This window comes from Mus pahari, chromosome 7, assembly GCF_900095145.1.
Source record: "Mus pahari chromosome 7, PAHARI_EIJ_v1.1, whole genome shotgun sequence".
Classification (NCBI taxonomy): domain Eukaryota; kingdom Metazoa; phylum Chordata; class Mammalia; order Rodentia; family Muridae; genus Mus; species Mus pahari.
The window spans coordinates 100522892-100538150 of record NC_034596.1 but is presented as its reverse complement, the minus strand read 5'-3'; positions in this window follow the sequence as shown (position 1 = coordinate 100538150).

Here is a 15259-nt window from a genome sequence, read left to right as displayed (position 1 = left end):
AAAGGCAGCTTTGTACAAACCAGAGAAGAGCGCTCACCCCTTAGTCACGGGCTACAGACCACCATATGTGGACCCATCCATGACCCTGCAAACACAGCTTCCCACATTCCTGTCTCCTTTGCCACTGACCAGCCGTTCACTAGCCACAGCTCCCTCCTTCTCAACTCAGTGTCTGAAGCACGTGCCTACGGACCCCAGAGCCACCGGACTCACCTCTGACCTAGCTTTTTTTTTTATCATGACAGTGTGCTGTGAGCTGGGTGGCTTAGGACACAGGTCCTCAAACCATGTGTCAAGACTCCATGTGGGGTTGCTAAATGCTTTGTAAAGGTGCTGGCAACAGTGAAAGGTTTCTGAACACACATCAGTGGAAAAATGCACCCAGAATTAAACGCATGGTGAATCCAAGGTGTTTGTCTGCCTTGTCTTGTGCTTGGGACCCCATGCCCTTCTCTCCCACAAGGTATGAAACACCTCGGCTCCCACTCCCAGCTGCTGTCTGCTAGGAACTGCGGTGTTCTGATATGCCGGCAAAGTTTCATGCTCCTCTAGAAAGATCATGTTTTAATTACAGAAAATAAAGACAACTACAATTTTGCTACCGCCATTCTTCAGCCTGTATAATTTAGTATATATTTGGAATGTATCTGCTAGTGTTTTGCTTACATATATGTCTATTACCATGTGCATGTCTGGTGCATACAGAGGCCAAAAGAGAACGTCAGAGCTCCTGGACCTGGACATAGAAATGGTTGTAAGTCTCCATGTGGGTGCCTAGAATCAAACTTGAGTCCTCTGGGAGGGCATCCAGTGCTTTTAACTGCCTAAGGCATCTGAGGATGCATGTGACAAACTGTGGACACCTTAAAGATGTCCCTGTTCATCTGTGCAACTCAGCTTCCACCACCTTCCAGAACCCAGTGCGAGATTCAGCAGCAGCAGCAGGAGCCATCCTGGCTCATGTAGTGCTGCATATTCCCAGGATGGAGGAAGGAGAGCTGTCTAGGAGACAGGGCAGGCTGGAGAGCTGCTTCTATGTCTCATAAATGGTGGTGGTTCTGATAATTTACTTCCCTTCGCTAAGAGCTGAGTTAGCAGAAATTGCTTTAAATATTTCTTTCTTTTTTTTAATAAAGATTTATTTATTTATTATATGTAAGTACACTGTAGCTGTCTTCAGACACTCCAGAAGAGGACATCAGATCTTGTTACGGATGGTTGTGAGCCACCATGTGGTTGCTGGGATTTGAACTCAGGACCTTCAGAAGAGCAGTCGGGTGCTCTTACCTGCTGAGCCATCTCACCAGCCCTTAAATATTTCTTTACATAAGTGTGTATGTGTGTGTGTGTGGCATGTATATGGTATGTGGTGTGTGGTATATATGGGGTGTGTGTGTATGTGTGTGTGTGTATGGTGTATGGTGTATGGTGTGTATATGGTGTATATGTATGGTGTATGTGGTGTGTGGCATATGGAATGTGTATGGTGTATATGGTATGTGTGTAGCACATGAGGTGTGTATGGTGTGTGTGTGTGTGGTGTGTATTGTGTGTGTGGAATATGTGTAATGTGTGTATAGTGTATGTGTATAGTATTGTGGTATCTGTGTAGTATGTGGTCTATATACTATGTGTGTGTAATATGTGTGGTGCGTTTGGTGTGTGTATGTGTATGTGTATGTGTATGTATGTGGTATATATGATGTGTTTGGCATGTGTTGTGTTGTGTGTGTGATGTATGTGGTGTATATTTAGTGTGTGGTATGGGTGGGTGTGTATGTACGGTGTGTATGGTGTGTATGGTGTAAGTGGTATGTGTATAGTGTATTATGATATATGTATGTATGGTGTGTGCAGTATGTAGTCTATCTACGATGTGTGTGGTATGTATGGTGTATGTGGTGTATATTGTGTGTGTGTGAGCACTCATACATGCATGCATGCCCATGCGTACCATAGTGCTTTCAGAACTCCATGAAGGTCAGGAGAGTTGGATGTCCTGTAACTGGAGTTAAACGTGGTAGTGAAGGCCATGTGGTTGTTGAGAACTGAACCCAGATCCTCTAAGAGCAGCTAATGCTCTTAACCTCTAAGTCGTCTTTCCAGCCCCAGCAAAGACTGTTTTAAAAAAATGACAATTCTTTTTGAAGGAAAGCAACTGATGAGTGGAAACCCCTGGTTAGCTGCAAGGCAAGACAGGTGGGGCTCTGCTCTAAAAACCCCACTTAGCAGGGGACTGGTTCAGGCAGCTATTGGAGCTGGGTAGGCACTTTCTGGGATTTTCAGCTTCTTGTGTCATACAGCAAGAAAGAAATTAGCCAGAGACACAAGGATAGTAGCAGACACAGAGGCAGTTTATACAGAAGTGTGCACGAAAAGGGAGGGATGCTGGCCAGACCTGGGTGGCCAATGCTCAGACGGTCAATGATGCCCGCACCCTGCTGACCAGAAACTTCGCCAGTCCTCTGTGTGGCAAGCCCTTCATTTTGAACATGCTTAGTACAGGGGACTTAGAATAAAATTAAGATGGCCTGCATGAGGCGGTGCCCTATGGGGCTTTGGAGATGACACACCTCGAGTTGTCTGACAAAGATGCTCTGGGAAGATCTCCTGGACGTTAAAGCCCACTGATTCTCACTGTGATGGAAGCAGAAGGCTCCTTTCTCAGCGCCTCGAGGAGAGATTCCTGTAGCCGAGGGCTGGGTTGATCACAGCCACGCACAAACAAGGCTTCCGTTAAAATCCACACATAATCAAAACAAATTGAATCTCCACCCTGATTTCCATAGGGAGCAGAGCGATAATGATTAATGCTTGACAATGATATTTAATTAAAGCTTATTTACTTTATAAGTACTTTCCTGGTATTTTTTTCTGGGCTACACCAAACATTAGCATCCCAAGGTAAGCTAACTTATCATAGGTGAAGACAAGGGTTATAATAACCAGAAGAAACACATCGGCATCAGACACAGCCTGGAACCATTTTTTACAATAAAGAATCTTCAAGGTACACAGATTTGAAAACAATTTTATTCTCCAGGTCTGAGGTGCCGTTTCTCTCTCCTCCCTCTCTCCTCCTTTCCCTCCCTGCTTGTCTCCCCTCTCACAAAACATACACCCCATGGACAAAAATAGGTGTACCGACAATATGGTTTTTAATCTGGCTTTTGTTGTGAAAACCCCTCACCTTCCCCCTCCGCCCCCCACTGCAGGCTTTCTCGGCTTCTGTCATAATTAACCCAGAAATGTTCAGCTGAGTGTATTTCTGCTCAGAAATCTTGACACAAATCAACACACCCTAGCCTGTCCCATTCCACGCCAGAGATGCCCAGGTTGCCCGCAGAGCCTATATATGCAAGATCTACTGAGAAATTCAGTTCTGAAAAAAAAAAAAAAAAGCTTAGGTCTTTAAGATTCTCCTATAAATTCCAACAGATTGGGTTTAAGCTCAGAGTTCTGATTATTATCTCTAACGTGAGTGAATTTGTAATCTCCAGTGAGCAGAAATGGTTTTATTTGAGTTCATTTCTGTATAAGGCATGGCAAACCACCAAAGCATCTAAAAAACAAAATTAAATTTTAAGCCAAAAGTTTTTACTTTTTTATTTTTGTAAATTTTTAAAAGTTGGCTATTTGTCATTCAAGTTGGGTGCCAGAGACATTTATGGCATGTGGTGTGATTCTTCGCTGAGGGTTACCAAGAGAGCAGAAGGTTCTGGAGACTGCGGGGGTAGTTCTGCACTGAACGGGAAAATGCAGTGAAGTTGGGCCTCGTGATACAAGGCCTTAGTCCCAGCCACTGGGGAGGCTAACATGGGAGTAAGCAAAGCTCAAGGCCTGCTTGGGCTACGGTGGGTTCAAAGCCAGCCTAGGCAACTCAGCAAGACCATGCCTCAAAACAAAAACAAAACAAAACAAAAACAAGCCAACTAAAAAGAGGGCTGGAATTATAGCTTAGTGGGAGAGCACTTGCCTAGATTGGAAAAAGTCCTGAGTTCAGTTCCCAGTGTTAGATTAAGGGGAGAAGAGGAGAAGATGTTCAAGAGAGGGAAGGGCTAAATCAAGTCAGCCCTCGGGCAAGAGATTTATCGGTGAGGAGCCTCCATCCTCACCAGCAAGGTGTCAGAGGGAAGGAGAAGTCTTGCGTTGTGAGGAAGCAGGCTTAGTTAATATGTGACATGTCTACATGATAGAAATAGGGAGTGGAGCATATTTGACATGGCTTAGACTACGTGACAGGTCGGTGACTCTCTTTCTGAGCAGCAGAGTAAGGCTAAGTTAATGTGTGGCCCATAGGACCGCCACGCTGCACTGCAGAGTCCTCCCGCTCTGCTCACAGCCTCTTTGTTAAAGAACTGGTCGCTTAAAGAGCCTGAGTTCCCTTATATCCAGGAGAACAAGGCACTGCAGATACCAGAATGGCCCAGCCCTTGTCAGCTGAGAGGAGAGGCCCTGTGATCTTCAGGAATCTCTGCAGATGGCTCAGTGGGTAAGGGAACCTGGCCCCAAGGTTGATGACCTAAGTTCAGTCCTCAAGACTCACAGGGGAGGAGTGAGAAGGCCCTCAATATGGTTCTCTAATCTCCACATGTCCAAATGCATCCACATCAGAACACATGAGCACATATGAGCACACACACACACACACACACACACACACACACTAACTCAAACACACATACACTCACACTAATTAAAACACACAGACTCACTCACACACATGCATACTCACACACATACTCACACACACTAACTCAAACACACACTCACACACACAATAATTCAAACACACATATTCACACACACATACACAGACACACACATGTTCATTCACATATCATCTACTTACTTACACAAAGGCATGGCACACACATACAAACAAACATAAAGGCACATCCACTCATACATACAGGCACACTTACACGGACTGACTCTCTCTCTCTCTCTTTCTCTCTCTCTCTCTCTCTCTCTCTCTCTCTCTCTCTCTCTCTCTCTCTCTCACACACACACACACACACACACATACACACACACACCCCACAGGTGTGTGCACACACATGCAACAAATAACTACACTAATGTTTAAAAAATTACAAAGAAGAAAACCTCTGCTTGATCCTTAAGGATGACACTAGTCTCCCAGTAAGCCCTGGGAACTGTAGAGTGCCAAGCAGCTGATAGATACTCCCACAGTCTTCCAGGGAGACTCAGAATTTCTTTAATTGTGATCCGATATCTGCATGTGTCCTAACTAAAGACAGCAGGAGTGTCCAGTCCAAAGCTATGGTATTCATACACTGTCTTCACCATATTATATATATATATATATATATATATATATATATATATATATATATATATATAAAATATATGTGTGTATTCCATATATATGTATATATGTATACATATATAATATATAGTCCATATATATACATATTATATATGTGCATATATACATATACATCTTCCAAATGAAGACATAGGGAAGTCATTTTTACTTTTTACTTTGCATGGTTCTATCTAAAGTCACATAATTCAAACTGGATTCATATTTTTCATAGGCCCATTTCACAGACCAAGAAATGCATCCTATTCTGTGATTCCAAATCGCAGGGCCATCTGGTGCAACTGACTGCCTCCTGAATAGATAGAGGGAAAGCTCAGGTGTGTGTTTGGAGTGTGCGCCAATGTGCTTTGTGGCCCAAGCCTGTGTGTCTGCATGCGGTGGTCAGAGGTCAATGCATGGTGGCTTTGCTTCATCACTTGGCACTTCCGAGTTTCCGAGACAGGGTCTCTCATAAAAAGCCAGAAGCTCACTGACTGGGCTAGGCTGACCGTCCCATGGGTTTCAGGAACCTGCGTGTCCCCCACCTCAGCTCCCCATACAACTCCCACCCCCGCATTGCCATTACAGTTCTACATCACCATGCTTGACTTCTATGTTGGTTCCCAGTCAGGTCCTCCCTTTGCCAACTAGCCTGCTTTTCCAGCACCACTCAGGTCTATTGACCAACCCCTGGTCCAGTCTGAAATTCTGTACCATACTGCATCAGTGAAATCAGATCAATGAGGGGGCTCTTCTCACTAGGGGTCAAAGACACTTTGGTTCCCATAAGACCTGCCAGAGGTGTCATCCCTACAGATATTGTGGCTTGAATTCCATCAAATTTACTTGATTTGACTTTTTAATTGATGAAAAAGACATTCCCCCTCTGCTCCCATCAGCTGAGAGTCCCAATACAGTACAGCTTTTCTTTCTAATAACGATGAAAGCCCGTTTCATAACGAGGTGCCCGTCGCTTCTTACTGTTCTACCACAGCGTACGTGAATGTGCAATGAGCTGGAGAGGAATTAGAGCCAATTTTAATGCTTTTAAAAGCAAAGGTGACATCAATTTAGGCTGGCTTTTCCAATAGATTCCCCCACCTCTCTTTCCTTCACCTGAGGAAAAAATACATAATTGCTAAGTTTATGCAATTTAACCAAGTATTTTTAGCCTCGGAATAATAAATCCCTCTTAAATGGATGGTCTTTGTATTTATTACAAAGAGTTAATAGCATAAGGCAAGCGGAAAAATAAGTGCCGTTATTAAATACTTTATTGATAAGTTGAGACCAGGACTTATACCAACAGAGCCCCTGGGAGGGTGATGAAGCTAAAATATAAACAAATATATAATGCCACTTCGCGGAATTAAGTGCACTGTCTAAAAGAAAAAGAATTTAAGGAAATCATTTAAATAAATGGCATAGTAAGGTCCTTCTCAGAGACAGCTGCAGTCCATATTTAGATCTGTGCTCTTTTATCTGTTCTATAAATAGGCTGCTTTTGTTATTTTCTTACATAAAACCATTTATTTTAAATAAGTTTCCAGTGCTATCACTCACCGGGTATGTGCCCGCCTATCGTCCTGCCTTTAGGGAGGTGCAGCTCTCCGGGGCTCTGCATCCTTCTGTCTTTCTCTCTGGGGTCTTGGTTTAATGTAGGAGCCAGACTGGTTAGGGGTTTTCTTATTTAACTTCATGGCCAAGAAGTCACTTTTTCAAGTCAACACTGGACAACTAAACCATTTTAAAAGAGGGAGTATTGATCATCCTGGTCAAATACTCTTTAAAAACCTGTAAGCCAAGATTCAAGACATGAACTTTCAAACACCTGTTTATTTGAATTTATAAAACTTTAATGAGTCTGCATTTTTGTCAAAAGCAGTTTTCCAAGATGTTTGTCCACAGCATAGACTGGTCTCTGGACAAAAGTGGTATGTGTTAAGTAGGCAAGCTGTTGAGATGTAAAGTCTGCATGAAGGACTGTCCAGTCACCTCAGTGATTCCCAACCTTCCTGGTGCTGCGACCCTTTAGTACAGTCCTTCATGTTGTGGTGACCCCAACCATAACATTACTTACTTTGCTATTCCATAACTACAATGTTGCTAGTGTTATGAATAATAATGTAAATATGTGTTTTTTCAATCATTTTAGGTGACCCCTGTGGAAAGGTCCCTTGACCCCCAGGGGATCGTGATGCACAGGTTGAGTGAAGTGGAGTCACACATGTCTGTATGGACCTGCTCTGCTGTCACAATGTGGCATTCACAGTGATACACATTATAGACATGTCCAAAGATGATTCCTACTTCCAGCAACAGCAAAAAGTCTACATTGTAACTAGTAAGAGCTTGAAGTTTCCAGGAGGAGCAGAAGCAGGAGGAGGAGGAAGAAACGGAGGTGGGGAAAGGCAGCAGGGGCGGCAGCCACCCCTACATGAAGCTTTCTCAGATGGCTGCTGATTAACTCATTAAAACATCAGTAACCACAGAGAGGTTGGAATGTTGCCGATCCAGTGTTGCCATGCCAAATTAATGTTGGGCTTTAACAGCCAATCATAATCCACCTCTGTGTGTGACCTGACTTTATTTTGACTCTCAGATAAATCCTTATGGATGAACACACAAACCCTCTCCTCTATTAACTCCACGTCTAAGAATGCAGCAAGTGAGGTTCATTGGATATACTTGTCCCACCAATGTATTTGAAGCATTCAGATTTGTGATTTCTTTCTTCTGTTACTATAGAACCTCGAGAATTGTTACCACAGTGAAATATGGATTCGGGGGGGGGGGGGGTTACCCTAGATCTGTGTGGCCAGGCCATGGTCACTCATATTTGCCTCCAGAATAAACCATCTCTCATTCTCTCTGAGGCCAAGCTGTCTTCTGCGTTGCCAGGAGCCACCCCCACTGTATGCACTGTGGCTACCTGGTACCCTCACAGGGGGCACAGCCAGTCACTGACTGCTTAGCAAGAATTACTCCTCCCTGATAAATCCTGGAGCAACCTCACTGGCTTGTGTGTTTATGTCTTGGGAAGGGAAGCAGGGAAGAGGAGAAATATCAGTTATTCCTGATTGCCTGGGTCTAGGAATGGGAGCAGAGGTAGCAGTGGGGGTGCCCCAAGTAACACGGGACAAAATGGAAGAAAAATGGGAATTTGATTTGACTTGGCAAGTGCCACAGAAGTCGAGGAAAGAGTCTGACAAAAAAATAATATTACTTCAGGGACAGGAGGGAAATAAGGTACAAACCCAGACAACAATCATTTGAATTTGTTACATAATAAAGACAGTCACTTCAAAGAAAAGGAATTCACCTTTAACAGGAGCATTTAATCTCAAAAGCCCTGATGAGCCATTGAGCCATCGACTCTTGGGTGGAATGACATTTCCGTGTGAGTTCTGACTTCAGATCACTTGATTGGCTGTGTGTGGGGTTTTTTGGGTTTTTGAGGGGCTTTGGTTGTTTGTTTTTACACTTATTTACTTTGTGGGGGTGGGACACATATGGCAGTGTAGGCAGCTGAGGAACAGCCTGCAGGAGTCAGTCCTCTTCTACCATACAGGCCTCTAGGACTGGATTCAGGCATCACGACTTGGTGACCAATGCCCTCACCTGATGAGCCATCTTGCCAGCTCCAGGTGTGTTGTTGTTTTTTTTTTTTGTTTTTTTTTTTTTCTATAAAAATTGATTTTTATTCTTTTTTTCACCTTTATTTTATTAGATTAGATATTTTCTTTATTTACATTTCAAATGCTATCCCAAAAGTTCCCTATACCCTCCCCCCCCCGCCCTGCTCCCCTACCCACCCACTCCCACTTCTTGGCCCTGGCATTCCCCTGTACTGGGGCATATAAAGTTTGCAAGACCAAGGGGCCTTCCAGTTGTGTTTAGTGTTATTTTCTACAAAAAATGGATTTGTTTGACCCAATACATAATCCAATACCAATTTGGAGTGAGGAGTTTAAAAACAAACAAACAAACAAACAGAAAAAAACCTTAGGGACCTAGAGAACTGGCTTGGTGGCTAAAAGCACTGGCTACTTTTGCAAAGGACCTGAGTTCAATTCCAGGGACCCATATAGCAGCTCACAGCTGTCTGTAACTCCACTTCCAGGGGAATCTGAGGCCATCTTCTGTCCTCTCTGGCCACCAGACACTCACTTGGTGCACAGATATACATGCAAGCAAAACACGCATACACATCAAATAAAATAAAGTAAGTCTTTTAAAAAATTAATTTTTATCTTGATTGATATATCCAAAAAGTAATGAACATGACAGTTATACAAAATCTTGAATTATTAAAAAAAAAAAAAACAGATTGAGTTCACAAGAGATTAAAGACTTAAAAAAGAAAAAAATCAGACTAAATTCCTGCCTCAACCCAGGACAAGGTGAAGACAGGGTGTGCTGTCAGTAGGGGGGTTCTGAAGTGTGGGCCACCTAAAGAGTCCATGATTCACCGGCCTGGGTGTTCCCCAAGTTAAATACACACAGAAATGTTGAAGCAACAAGACTGTTGGAGTGTGTGACCTCACATAGTATGCACATAGCCCCACAGGGCTGAGAAGGAAGATCTCAGTAGTTCACGTACCAATATTACTTCCCACGACTCTTGCGATTGAGCCTGGACAGAAGGAGAGGTGGGACCTGGAAATCCTGTACCTCATCCCAGCTCATCAGGAGCCCACTTCCCCTATCCAGAATACATGGCAGTGGTGTGATCCTTGCAGTGTGATCCTCCCAGGGTGGTCCTCCCAGGGTGATCCTCCCAGACCACATCTTTAAACTACAGCACACTCTTCTCTAGCCGGGGTAGAGCAGCATGGTCTACACAACTTGGTTTTGATTTTTTTTGTTTTATTTGTTTGTTTGTTTGTTTGTTTGGGGTTTTGGTTTGGGTTTTGGTTTTTAGCAGGTTCTGCAGAGATAATGAGGCTCAGAGAAGTCCCCAGCCTTCTGAGGATACCCCTTAGCCTCTCTGGACCCCCTTCCTGTGACTGTCACTACTGCCTCAGAGGTGAGCTCCCTGTGACTGCCATTGTTCTGAAGAGAGCCAAGCAGGACCTTCTGCTTTGAAGGGCAAGTCTTAGGAGAAGAAGGTCATGAGCTTGCAAGCCAGACAAATTCATCTTCATATCCTGCTAACTACAGAAGACCAGGCATTACGTTTGTCTCTGAATTTTCTCCTTTATAAGTGGATCCTTGGGATCCTCAGAAAGTTAAATGTACAATGACCCTGTGTCCCCCAAATCCAATCAAAATGGGTTTCAGTTAGATACTCCTCAATCAAGGTTCACAGCAGTACAGTTCATAGCAGCTGCAGGTGGGAGCAGCGAGTCAACCACAGAAGATGTGCAGACGTGCTCTACACGGTGGAGGGAGACTTGACCATGAAAATGTATAAGTTCTAACAGAGGTGAGCAAATGTTAGCATGTACGTGAGCCGAGTCAGATCCAAAGGGAATGGTCACTGTGCGATGCTTCTCACAGACAGAAAATCAAGCAGGCTGGGGAGATGGCTCAGTGGTAAAGTGTTTAGAACTCAAGTGTGAAGGCTCCAGTTCGAATCCCCGAACCTCTTAAATGCACATCTGTGGCCCTGGATCTGACAGTAAGGTGGAAGACAGGAGAATAGGGCACAGCTCTGAGGAGGAATGTGAGCACAGAGGACCAACCCTCAAGGTCGCCTCCACCCTTATGTGCCCAAGGACATACGTACAACCTCACTCATACTCAAATGTGTACACACATACACACACACACACACACACACACACACACACACACATGCGAGCGTTAAGAAACGCTCACAAATGTGTATGGAAAAGTAAAACAGTAAGACACAAGATTAGCGAAGGACTCTGGGCCTGTTTTGGTTGACCTTCCCCATCCCAGGGACACAGCTCCTCAGCTGGTTATCTGACCTTCTAGTGTGCCATGCAGAACAGTTCTAAGTAGAGGTGTGTAGCTGTCCCTGCATTCCACCAGCACAGGGCAAGGGAACTATGGGACACAAGATGTCTGTTGCTGACAAAAGCAATTACTGAGCCAAACATGGAGGAACTTATTTTTTTTCCCCAGTTGTGAGCTTTAAAAATCACTGCATCTAGAAACTAAATTTAAAATGCAATCATTGTGCAGTAATTAACTTTGTCCAAATGAGGGCTGTTCAGAGCCTGCTCTCTTCAGAGACAATATTGAACCTAGTGGGTTTTTTTTCTTTGCTTTGTTATGTTTTGTTTTGCTTTGTGTGTGTGTGTGTGTGTGTGTGTGTGTGTGTTTTCAATAAAGTTTTTATGGTCAAATCACTAAATTTAAAAAAAAAAAATTCTGATTTGATACATTTGGATTCTCTCCATAAACTCTGGCAAGGCATTAAGAGTTTCACCCTTCCATGTGTGGGGGAAGAAACTAAAGTCTCATTTCTGTAAAGCAAGCGAGTTTGCAGCCACGGGAAGCGCTGTTAAAAGTATCTGTCTCCAGCCAGAAAAGACAGTGACAGCAGCCAGGAGATCTGGGCCTCGCCCCCCCCCCCAAACTAAACATTGGGCCTAAAAGTGGCTAAAACTCCTATTGCAGGAGAAGGGAGGGGGGAGGGGGAGGAGAAGCAAGAGGATGGGTGAGGAAGGAGAAGGAGAGGAAGGAGGAAGAGGAGGAAGTGAAGGAGGAAGTGAAGGAGGAAGAGAGGAGAGGGTGGGGATCCCACAGTTGGGGGGAGAGGGGGTGCAGGGGTGGGGGTGGGGAGTCTTCACTGACTGATGTCAACTTAACAGGGTCTCTACCTGATTAACTCACCTGCATAATTCCTAACTTCTTACTACTCTTTGATTTGCCCCATTTACTGAGGCATCCTGACTCCATGACCCAAATACCCTAATGGCACAGCTAGGCAGATGAGTGGGCAAAGACAAAATCACCCTGCAAGGAAAGTAGACTGAGCCCCACAACAGCCCTCTCCCCGCGTCTTTCCGTTTCTCTCTGGGAAACAGTAAGAGCCCTGCTCACCACCACACTACGCAAGCACGCAGAGCTGCATGCAGGAGATGTTTTCCAACTCTTAAAAACCTGTCTTCACTGAGGGAGATTTAGAAAGAACTGCTGGGCTTTGTCGGAAGGCCACCTGCAGGGGAATTCTGAACGTGTGTCTAAGGCTGTGCAGTCTGGGCTGAATTCCTGACTGCCCTGTTCCAAACACAAAAGGGGTCAAGTCCAAAGGGATGCCCGACCCTTTCTTGTAGCACAGAATCCTGGGCGACTTGACTCCTCACAAGTCCCCAGCCCCTTTCCTCTGATGCTGCCAAGGGAGAACCCGAAAAGAGGGAGAACCTGGCAGATAGACATTGGCCCCTCCGAGGACTCTCTGTTTAACTCGTAATCAAAACAACTCAACCCCAGCTACTGTTTGTGTATCTGCCACGTTTCTCCACTTCAGCAGGCTGCAGGCTCCACGTATGACAGGCTGTCTTTCAGACTCCGGCGGGATCTGCCAAAGCCCCCCCACACAGGCAACTGGAAAAAATCAAATACCAACAAGCTAGGATCGTCTTACTTACACCTTCCGTTCCCCGACCCTGCAGAGATCGCAAGGACCCAAGTGTTCAGAGCCTTACCCACATCCCTTTCCTCAACCGTAGCCACACCTAGAGCCTCTAGGACATTCTCAGTGCCTCAGTTAAAAAGGAACCGAGGAGGAGAGGGATACCATCTCATCAAAAGATGAAGGATCCTCTCGATTCCAATAGACTCAAAAGGAAAAAGGAAGAAAAATCCTCACTTTTAAGTGTTTGGTGACATCTGTCAATCTGCAGATAATGTTAGGTATTTAGATTTGCTGCAAAGCGTAATTGAAAGTAAAATAGACATTAAATGCGCAGGGCACATCTTTAAATCTCACACCCTAAAAGCTCCTTGCAAAACTGAAGATAAGGTCCTCTTCCTAGGAAAGGGCAAGCTTTGTACATCTCCTTGATCCTTCTGGGGTGTGGACTGGATAGGGCAGGTCCAGCCGTAGTTACAACTATTGGAGATGATTATCATAGCAGATATTAATGAATAGGCATGGTTTGGACTGTGACTTTGACTATAACCTGCTGATTTAATGGCTCACACTAAGTTTAGGGAGTGCAGCCTTCAGTCTTCATTACAGGAATGTGGCTGTGCTCCCATAACTAATGACAGTCAGCATACCTATAAAGACCCGACAGAAAGTACTGTACTGAAGGCAAAAACAGCACCCTGACGCATGAGCCCATTATGAGGGTACCATAAAGCCATCTCCTGATGCTACCACGTTATCAAATTTTTACCTCTAGGAGATGATGCTTTTATTTTTTAGGATTTTTCTTTTTCGTATGCTGGCAATCAGAGCATGATAACATAGAGTTTTTGAACGATGGGTAGAGAGATACTGTTATGAAGGGGGCTGCCCGTGTGCAGAGAGCCCTGTATAAGGGTACAGTAAGGCTCTGTACCTAGGCTAGCAAGCAGGTGGGGCCTGCTGAGAAGAGACCCCACAGATGCAGAGCACTTGCCTGGACTGTGCACAGATTTCACAGTCTGTGCATGGCTGTGTGGTCTCTGAGGGCATCCCTGGGGCCCTGACAGGGCCTGCCCAAGGTAGGCAGTGCTGCAGACACTCCCAGGGGTGTGGGCCACCCTGATGTGTATGGCCCACTCTTGTTTGCCATCATTCGGTGGTATCTTTTACAGACCCAGGAACCAAAAGAGGAATTTGATTGCAACCTCTTGGGTCTAGACAGGGAGCCCTGGCCTGTTCTTATCAGTCTAAACCTTGAGCCATCTTTTCCAAATTAGCGGTTACCTTGGGAAGGAATAAGTGTAATTTACTGATCTGCCGCTATCCATTCTAAAACCGGCAACATTTCCAAAAGAGATGAGATTTCCGGTTTCACGATGAGTCCAATTACCTGATGGACAATCGCCACCTCGGGAAAGCAGCTAAGAGATTCCGGCTTGCCAATCTGAATTAGCTGACAGGTGAATTCTTGTTCTGGTCCTATTGTTTCATCCGGGGGAGCTGGGGGTGAGTTTGATCTGTTTCTGAGATGTGTGTGTGTGTGTGTGTGTGTGTGTGTGTGTGTGTGTGTGTGTGTGTGTGTTTAGGACTTGATATCTGGGTGGCTCAGGCCTTGAGAAATATTCACAGCCACACTCCTCAAAGGTCCGGTGTTGCACCCCCACGAGGGCCCCAGCCCGGGCTCACAGCCTTGGCTGGCAAGGCAGTTTACTGCCAGGGCCTCATTGCTATGCTAATGCCCAGAGCGGCCTCAATTTGCAATTCTTCCCTGGAAATGGTATTCAGGAGTATGCTACTCTGCTCCAGTCTAGGTCAAGGATGCTGGGAATATTTTTTTTTCCTCCTCTTCCTGGCCAGGCAGGTAAAATAAACTTACTTCTGGTGACAGCAGACACACATCACCTCCCTGAGGCCTTCTTGGTTCTGCACAGGAAGACACTGCTCGGCCAGGTTAAAATATTGATACTGCCCTTTTCAGAGCGGAAGGCAAGGCTGAGAAGGCCCAGTTCTGCTTGCAAATCGTTATCCACAACTGGAAATCTCTAGTCTTGTGTGCAAATGGTGGTTCGGTCCCAGTGTCTCCCCTAAGCATCTGGGGAAGGGTTTGCTACTCATAACCCCTTTTCTTTGCCTGTGGGAAAAAAAATGTAAAGTTTACCCCGGGAACAAATGATTAATGAAGTGTGTTCGGTCTACCCCAGTTGTTCACCATAATAGAAGAATATAGTTCGATGTTAGGGGTCCTGAAGCTATTGATGATGGCAATTGACTTTTTTTGAAAAAAAAAAATTTTTTTTGGTAGGGGCCAAAAGGGCTGAGTGATTAAAGGGTTAATATTCAAATCAGAAATTTGCAAGGCCTGCATAATGGGAGCGCCACCC